Source organism: Mus caroli, chromosome 6 (assembly GCF_900094665.2).
Source record: "Mus caroli chromosome 6, CAROLI_EIJ_v1.1, whole genome shotgun sequence".
NCBI classification, from domain to species: Eukaryota; Metazoa; Chordata; class Mammalia; order Rodentia; family Muridae; genus Mus; species Mus caroli.
The window spans coordinates 45,029,381-45,037,545 of NC_034575.1; the positions used below are offsets into that span (position 1 = coordinate 45,029,381).

The 8,165-nt window shown below is 47.9% G+C and overlaps 1 pseudogene; it reads left to right on the forward strand.

Annotated features, from left to right (window-relative positions):
* Positions 1 to 5,334, forward strand: part of LOC110295603 — an 11,587-nt pseudogene extending 6,253 nt beyond the window's left edge.
* Positions 5,335 to 8,165: the final 2,831 nt, after the last annotated feature.

Consider the following 8,165-nt stretch of genomic DNA (forward strand, 5'->3'; position numbering starts at 1 on the left):
AACCTTTACCGACGGTTGCTTCAGAGAACACAGCACGTCAAGGTGTGGATCAGTTTTGCTCAGTTTGAGTGCTCTTCTGGGAATGAAGGAAGTGTGGCGAAATGCAGACAGATTTATCAAGAAGCCAACAGATCCATGAGACACTGTGAGGACAAAGCAGAGAGGCTTATGCTGCTGGAATCCTGGAGAACTTTTGAAGGCGAGTTTGCTGGATCCTCTGGTAGTACTATGTCCAAGTTTCTAATTTACCACCAGACTGATTTCCAGAGTGGTTGTACCAGCTTGCAATCCCACCAACAATGAAGGAGTGTTCCTCTTTCTCCACATCCTGCCAGCATCTGCTCTCACCTGAATTTTTGTTCTTAGCCATTCTGACTGGTGTGAGGTGGAATCTCAGGGTTGTGTTGATTTCCATTTCCCTGATGATTAAGGATGTTGAACATTTTTTCAGTTGCTTCTCAGCCATTCAGTTTTCCTCAGTTGAGAATTTTTTGTTTAGTTCTGTACCCCATTTTTTAATGGGGATATTTGATTTTCTGGAGTCCAGCTTATAAAATTGTAAAGCTTCTGTAAGGTAAAAGACACTGTCAATAAGACAAAAAGACCACCAACAGATTGGTTAAGGATTTTTATCAATCCTAAAACCTATAGGGGACTAATATTGGGGCCATTCTAAATTCCCCAGAAAGACAACTAGAACAATCATCTTCAGCCCCCAATCCCAGGAACTGGGATGACAACTTTGTTAACTTCTTCCTGCTGAATATGGGAGTTGAGATATTTTGTAAGTAGGGAAGGGTAGGGAAAAATATGAGAGTTGGGTAGGACATAAGAAGGACATGACAATTGTTCTAGTCTCTGATGTCTTAATTTCTGATTGGTTCCATCTGACAGGTTTATTGAGGGAAGATGTCCTGGACTACAGGACATTGGAGGTTCTAGAAGGCCAGTTTAGCAGGTCTCATGATGAATCTCCCCAAAGCTGAACCATATGCAGTCTACAATTCTCAAAACCAAATGTAAGTACCATCAAGGTATTTGTACAAAACTCTAGATCATTCCCATCTTGATATTAAACAATCTATAAGGAGTAAAGAAAATTAAACAAATGCTATTTAAGCCTTAGTAAATTCTGATTGATGTTTGTCATGTGTGTTTGCTTGTGAGTGCACTTTTTCTCTCTCATACACACAGACACTCACACAGAGAATCAGAGGGAGGGAGAGAGACAGAGGGAGGGAGAGAGACAGAGGGAGGGAGAGAGACGGACAGATACAGGCAGAGGGAGGGAGAGAGATGGATAGAGACAGGAGGCAGAGAGAGGGAGAGAAACAGACAGGGACAGAGACAGACAGAAGGTGAGAGGAAGAGAGATGGAGATAGAGACAGAGGAGGAGAGGGAGAGAGACAGAGGGGGAGAGGGAGAGAGACAGAGGGGAAGAGGGAGAGAGACAGAGGGGGAGAGGGAGAGAGACAGAGAAAGACAGAGGGGGAGAGGGAGAGAGACAGAGGGGGAGAGGGAGAGAGACAGAGAAAGACAGAGGGGGAGAGGGAGAGAGACAGAGGGAGAGAGGAAGAGAGAGAGACATTGGGGGAACAGGGGAGAGAGGGGGAAAAGGGTGGAGAGAGAGAAACAGAGGGAGAGACAAAGAGAGCAGAGTGAGCAATACAGAGAGAGACTCAGAGGGAGAGGGAGCAATACAGAGAGAGACTCAGAGGTAGAGGGAGCAATACACCAAAAGAGACAGAGGGAAAGAGGGAGAAAGAGACAGAGGGAGAAAGAGACAGAGGGAGACAGAGGGAGAGAGCGAGACAGAAGGAGAGAGCGAGACAGAGGGAGAGAGAGCAAGACAGAGGGAGAGAGAGCGAGACAGAGGGAGAGAGACAGAGACAGAGGGAGAGAGACAGAGACAGAGGGAGAGAGACAGAGACAGAGGGTGAGCTAGCAATAGAGAGAGAGAGAGAGACAGAGTGATAGAGGGGGAGCTAGCAATAGAGAGAGACAGAGGTAGAGCAAGAGAGAGAGAGGGAGAGCAAGAGAGAGGGAGAGAGAGAGACACACACACAGAGCAGAGCAAGCAATACAGAGAGAGAGACACAGGGGAGAGCGAGCAATAGAGAGAGAGAGACAGACAGAAGGAGACAAAGGGAGAGAGCAGGAGAGAGAGAGAGAGGGAGCAATATATATAGAGACAGAGGGAGGCATAGAGAGAGAGACAGAGAGGGAACAATAGAGAGAGAGAGACAGGGAGAGAGCGAGCAATAGAGAAAGAGAGACAGAGGGAGAGGGAGAAATAGAGAGACAGAGACAGGGAGAGCGAGCAACAGAGAGAGAGAGACAGAGGGAGAGTAAGCAATAGAGGCAGAGAGACATAGTGAGACAGAGGGAGAGTTAGACAGACATAGAGTGAGAGAGAGACACAGACAGACACAGAGACACAACAGAGACACAGAGACAGACACACAGAGAGACAGACACACAGACACAGACAGACACACAGACACAGACAGACACACAGACACAGACAGACACACAGACACAGACAGACACACAGAGAGACAGACACAGAAAGAGACAAACAAAGAGACAGACAGACAGACAGACAGAGACGCACACACACACAAAGACAGAGAGAGAGAGACGCACACACAAACAAAGACAGAGAGAGAGAGAGAGACGCACACACACACAAAGACACAGAGAGAGAGACAGAGGGAGTCAGAGGGAGAGCAAGCAAAAAGAGAGACAGTGGGAGAGAGCAGGAGAGACAGAGGGAGAGAGCATGAAAAAGAGTAGAGAGTGGGTAGAGAAAGAGAATAGAGAGAGAGACCAGGGGGAGAGCTGGAGAGTGTGGGAGAAGTAGAGAGGTGAGGGAGAGAGAAAGAGGGAAAAAGAGCAGGAATATTCTTTGAAGCAAGCTAGGGCTGACAGAAATCTCCTGTGGAACAGTGATTAAGGATTTTCAGTAAAAATACTGACTGAAAGAGGGGCAGGGGACTTCCTCCCTTTATCCAGAAGTGGAATGGCTATTCCTGGTTGTTAACTTGAATATATCTGGGATGAAGTACAGTCCAGATTGGAGGGGTCCCCTTTGATCCAGATCTTTAGCTGAAAGACACAAGTTTCAGATCTGGATCTAGGTATGGAGATTAGCCCAAGCAAGGTCATACACACCTTTACTATCAGGAGATTAAGGTAGGAGATCTCTGAGTTCAAGGTCATCCTGGGACCAAACAAGTCCCAGATCCAGGCGTGGTGGGTGGGACACACCCTTAATCCTGGCCACGCCCTCTGCTGGAGAGCAATATAAGGCCAGCAGAGGAAGGGAACTTCATTCAGTGTGCTTCACCTGCTTGCATTTCCTTGCCAGCACTGCTGTTGGAAAGGACTTCTACAGGGAGCCAGCTGAAACAACCAGCCTAGTTGGGAGCACCTGGTTTGTGTGAGCAACGACTAGATCCTGGGACTTGCTCTTTGCAGCTGATCATTGTTGGAGAGTTGGGACTACAGACTGAAAGTCATCCCAATAAATTTCCTCCATATAGAGAAGACTCTCGAGAACTGCAACTAATACCAGGAGACAGGATGTATCCGCATTGTAGACAGGCAGTTTTTAACACAGTGGAAAGTACTTTAAGCCTGTAATCGGAAGGAAACCAAAGGACTTTGCTATCTTGAGCTGAGGACTGTGGTCATAGGAGTGTTTTCCCAGAGCTAGATTAATCACTTCTCTGAAGTGCATTGATCAACTCTGGACTTGCATTTAGCGCCACATGAAAACCCCACTCCTAAGGGGAACTCCTGCTTTGTGGGCCAGCTGTGTTGTAGGGCCCTGTTGTTGAAGGGCTTTGGTGGATGCCTCTAGTGAGCCTGGGTTGCTCCCAAGCTCGCATTCCCTGGCTGCAGTCATGCCTTAGTCCACTGTGCCCAGGAAATAGCAGCGCTATCCTAAAGTGGTCCAAATCAAAAACAAAGCTGCGGCCGAGGTGCAGATAACTGCAGAACGGCTTTTAAGGGAAGCTAAAGAGAGAGAACTCGAGCTCCTCGCACCTCCACCTCAGAAGAAGATCACAGACGCAGACGAATTCAATGATTACAAACTCCGGAGAAGAAAGGCCTTTGAAGAAAACCTCAGAAGAGGACTGTGATCAGCAACTGGATCAAATACGCACAACGGGAGGAAAGCTTGAAGGAGCTCGATAGGGCACGATCCATATACAAGTGTGCTTTAGATGTGTACTTCCTAAAACTTACCCTCTGCCTGAAACATGCAGAATGGAGATGAAGATCCACCAAGACAACTATGCCCGAAAAATCTGCCACGAGCCAAGCAGTTCTGGTACAAGTACACGTACATGGAGGAGCTGTTGGGCAACGTCGCTGGTGCTCGTCAGGTGTTTGAGCGCTGGATGGAATGGCAGCCTGAGGAGCAGGCCTGGCACTCTTACATCAACTTGGAGCTGAGATACCAAGAGGTGGAGCGGGCCCGCACCATTTATGAACGCTTTGTGCTCGTGCACCCCGCTGTGAAGAACTGGATCAAGTATGCTCGCTTTGAAGAGCGGCACGCTTGTGTTGCTCGTGCGCGGAAAGTCTACGAGAGAGCCGTGCAGTTTTTCGGCGAGGAGCATATGGACCAACACCTCTATGTGGCCTTTGCAAAATTTGAGGAGAATCAGAAAGAACTGGAAAGGGTGCGAGTTATCTACAGATATGCCCTGGATAGGATTTCCAAACAGGAGGCCCAAGAACTCTTGACAAACTACACCATCTTTGAGAAGAAGTTTGGTGACCGGAGGGCTGTAGAAGAGAGCATNGTGAGAAAACGCCGGTTCCACTATGAAGAAGAAGTGAAGGCGAATCCGCACAATTACGACGCGTGGTTTGATTACTTACGCTTGGTGGAAAGTGAGGCAGAAGCCCACACCGTGCGGGAAGTCTATGAGAGAGCCATCGCCAGTGTGCCACCGGTGCTGGAGAAGAGGCACTGGAAGCGCTACATCTACCTCTGGGTTAACTATGCGCTCTATGAAGAGCTGGAGGCCAAGGATCCCGTGAGGACGAGACGCTTCTATCAAGCGTCTCTGCAGCTCATTCCTCACAAAGTTCACCTTTGCCAAAATATGGTTATATTACGCCCAGTTTGAAATACGACAGAAGAATCTGCCATTGGCCAGAAGAGCTATGGCACTTCCCTAGGCAAATGTCCAAAGAACAAGTTGTTCAAAGGCTACATAGAACTGGAGATACAGCTTCAAGGATTTGACAGATGCAAACTGCCAAGTTTGCAGAGGAAGCTGCAAAAAGGCCTAAACTCAAGCTTTTGGCAATGACCAAGCTTTGGTAGAAACATTGACAAGGAGAAGCTTATCTAACTGCGGCCTTGAACTGAGGACTGTTGTGATAGGAGTGCTTTCCCAGAGTTACATTAATCGCTTCTGAGAACTCTATTCATTTACCCCATGTTAAAACACCTTCTCAGACCCCAAAACATTTTCTTAGGTCCTCACAACTAAAGATTCAGTGTTCTCAGACCATTCAATAACTTTGCACCGTTTTAATAATCCAACTATCAGGAGACACAGGTGATTGGTGACAGGCAGCAGTCACTGTAATGCAAGTTCCTTTAAAGGAAGTGGAATCTGTTTGGTGAGTTCACGGATTTTCTGAGCCTGGAAACAAGAGAAACCGTGTCTAGACGTAGTAGTAGTCCTAGCAGTACAAGTGCTGTGGCCCCAGTCTCATACAGGAGGAGAACAGAGGAGGCAGCTGAAGCCCTGGTTGCTGTGATTAAACTGAGGACCCTGGCCACTACCAACCTGACCTGAGAAGGCGGCCTTTCACCTGAACTTTCTTCTGTAGAATGTACAGATCAAGTAGCTTCTGAATCCATTGATAAGCGACACAAATTCACCAGCCACCTGGACAGTCACCCAGGGTCCTCTGATCATGAGGGGCAGAAGTCACAGGGCAGCGGGAGTCTTCAGCTACCAGCCATAGAAGATGGGACAGATTTCCTGTGGAGCAGGAATTTTGAGAGATTGGCCTACCTTGTCTATGCAGAGCAGGGTATCAACTCTCCAGTGTCTTGTTTGTCCACAGTTTGGACAGTGTCCTGTCAGCATGCCACCTTTGCCACATTTAAAGCAAGTTCCAGGAGGATTTCTGAGCCCCTCCGTCTTCTCTGGAGATTAGGGATGCTGCCAGGAGCTGGCGAGTCTACCAGAAAATGCTTCTTATCAACCCCTTTAAAGGCCATATTTGCAGATCTCTCAAGCATTTGAGGTCCATTATTATACTCATTGAAACTAGACTACCTGCTTTTCTATAGCCATTTGTTTTAGTCTTAACTTTGGAAACATACAGCAAGCTACCTAAATAAGGCTTTTGCATGACTTCAAATATAGTCCTGAACACACGAAAGAACTTGGTCATTTAAAAGATGACTAACTTCCGTGTCATAACTATCCTTACTAGCTTACAATAATTCTGTAGCTTTCATAAGACTAGGACTTACCATTCCATCCCCGAGCTGAGAGTTGGTGGTAGAGTGTCTTCAGTCTGGCTGGAAGGAGAGAAAGGCCAGAGGAGGCAGGAGAGACGAGAGATGTCCACGTGGGTCACCTGGATGCAAGAGTTAAAGCCGTGGGCAGGACACACTGGGGAGAGTGAACCAGCAGCTGAAGAGACAGAATCAAAGTCACAAACAAGTGATTCATACATATCTTGGGATGGTGAGATCAGCAGCTTGGTTAGGAGCAGACACTGCAGGGGGCAACAGGTGTGTGTGCTGAGTGCTTACAGCAGCTGGCCTGCTCCTTTGCCACCACCTACTCCTCCAGATTCCCCCTTCTTGCTTCACCCCACCACCTACCCTGTGCTCCTGCTAAGATCCCCACTTTGCAACAAACTTAACAGATAGGGCATATACACAGTTTAGGGAGTGCTTGGAGTAAGGACAGAAAAAACTGCAAATGGGGGATTTTTTTTTCAAGTTTCCTAAAACCCCAAGGACTTGGGGAGGACTGAACAAAGCAGGCAGAAACTATTGAGAGTGTCATCATGAGCTGCTCAGAGGCCAGGGACTATAAAAGCTGGAGACGACCTAGTATTTGGCACTGTGAGACCCTGACTTAAAGCGATTCTCCCTGAAAGGTAAAGCCCCTAAAACATTCCCCCACCTTGCTTTCCCTGATCTCTAAAAATACAGCCAGAAAGAAGCTCTTTGTTCTCTATAGCCAGCAAAAAGCTTTTTTTGTTTCAATACCTTACAATTAGAGATGCAATAATTGTAAAAACACCTAGCCAGGCCCTTGCCTGGCTCCCTGTGCCAAGGACACCCCTCCCTCTCCCAGCCAGAGAAAAGTGGTAGCCAAACTCCTCCCAATTCCTCACTTTTCCTTTAAAAGCCCCAGGCTGTTGCTGCTGTGGGTCTAACTCCTCTGCCCTGCACTGTATAATGAGTTTGTCCTCAGCTTGCTGATAATAAAACCTCTTGCATTTGCATCAGGTGTGGTTTTCTTTCCAGTTAATGGGGTGCCGGCCAGATCAACCTGGGACTTGAGCAGAGGCCCAGCTTCGGGGGTCTTACAGTACCAGGACTTTTGAATGAAGGCAAAGTTTGAAAACCGTGCTCAAAACCTAAAACCTCACACAAGGGAAGTGGTCAGAGGCAGGGGATCTGCTCGGCTTAGGGGGGCATTTCCTCTCACCTGTAGGCATAACTCACCAGTTGTCCATGATGGATGAGGTGCCCAGAGACCTGGGGAAGGCAAGGCCATTGCAGGCACAGATAAAGTAAAGGTTCTTAGTGTGGCTCAGTCTTGTTGAGTGGACTGAGAAGGCACCAGGATAGTCCACCAGACAAAGGTACCTTGGCAGGTTGGAACCAAGGTGTGGGGGCATGACAGACAGACAGAAGAAGACATACACCCGGAGATCCTTGCTGGCTGGGACCTTTTAAAGGGTGTGTGAGCCTCATCCTGGAATTGTGCTACACTTGCTAGGTNGGGTGATATCCTAAGCTGCAGCAGCTGAGCTGATGAGAGGCAGGGCTGTGGAGCACCTCACTTACAATCCTGCTGAGCTCCAAGGTCGAGTCCCAGAGATTCTACACCTTCAGACCTGAGTCTCTGCTCCTCCTTCCCTGACAGTGAAATGGCGG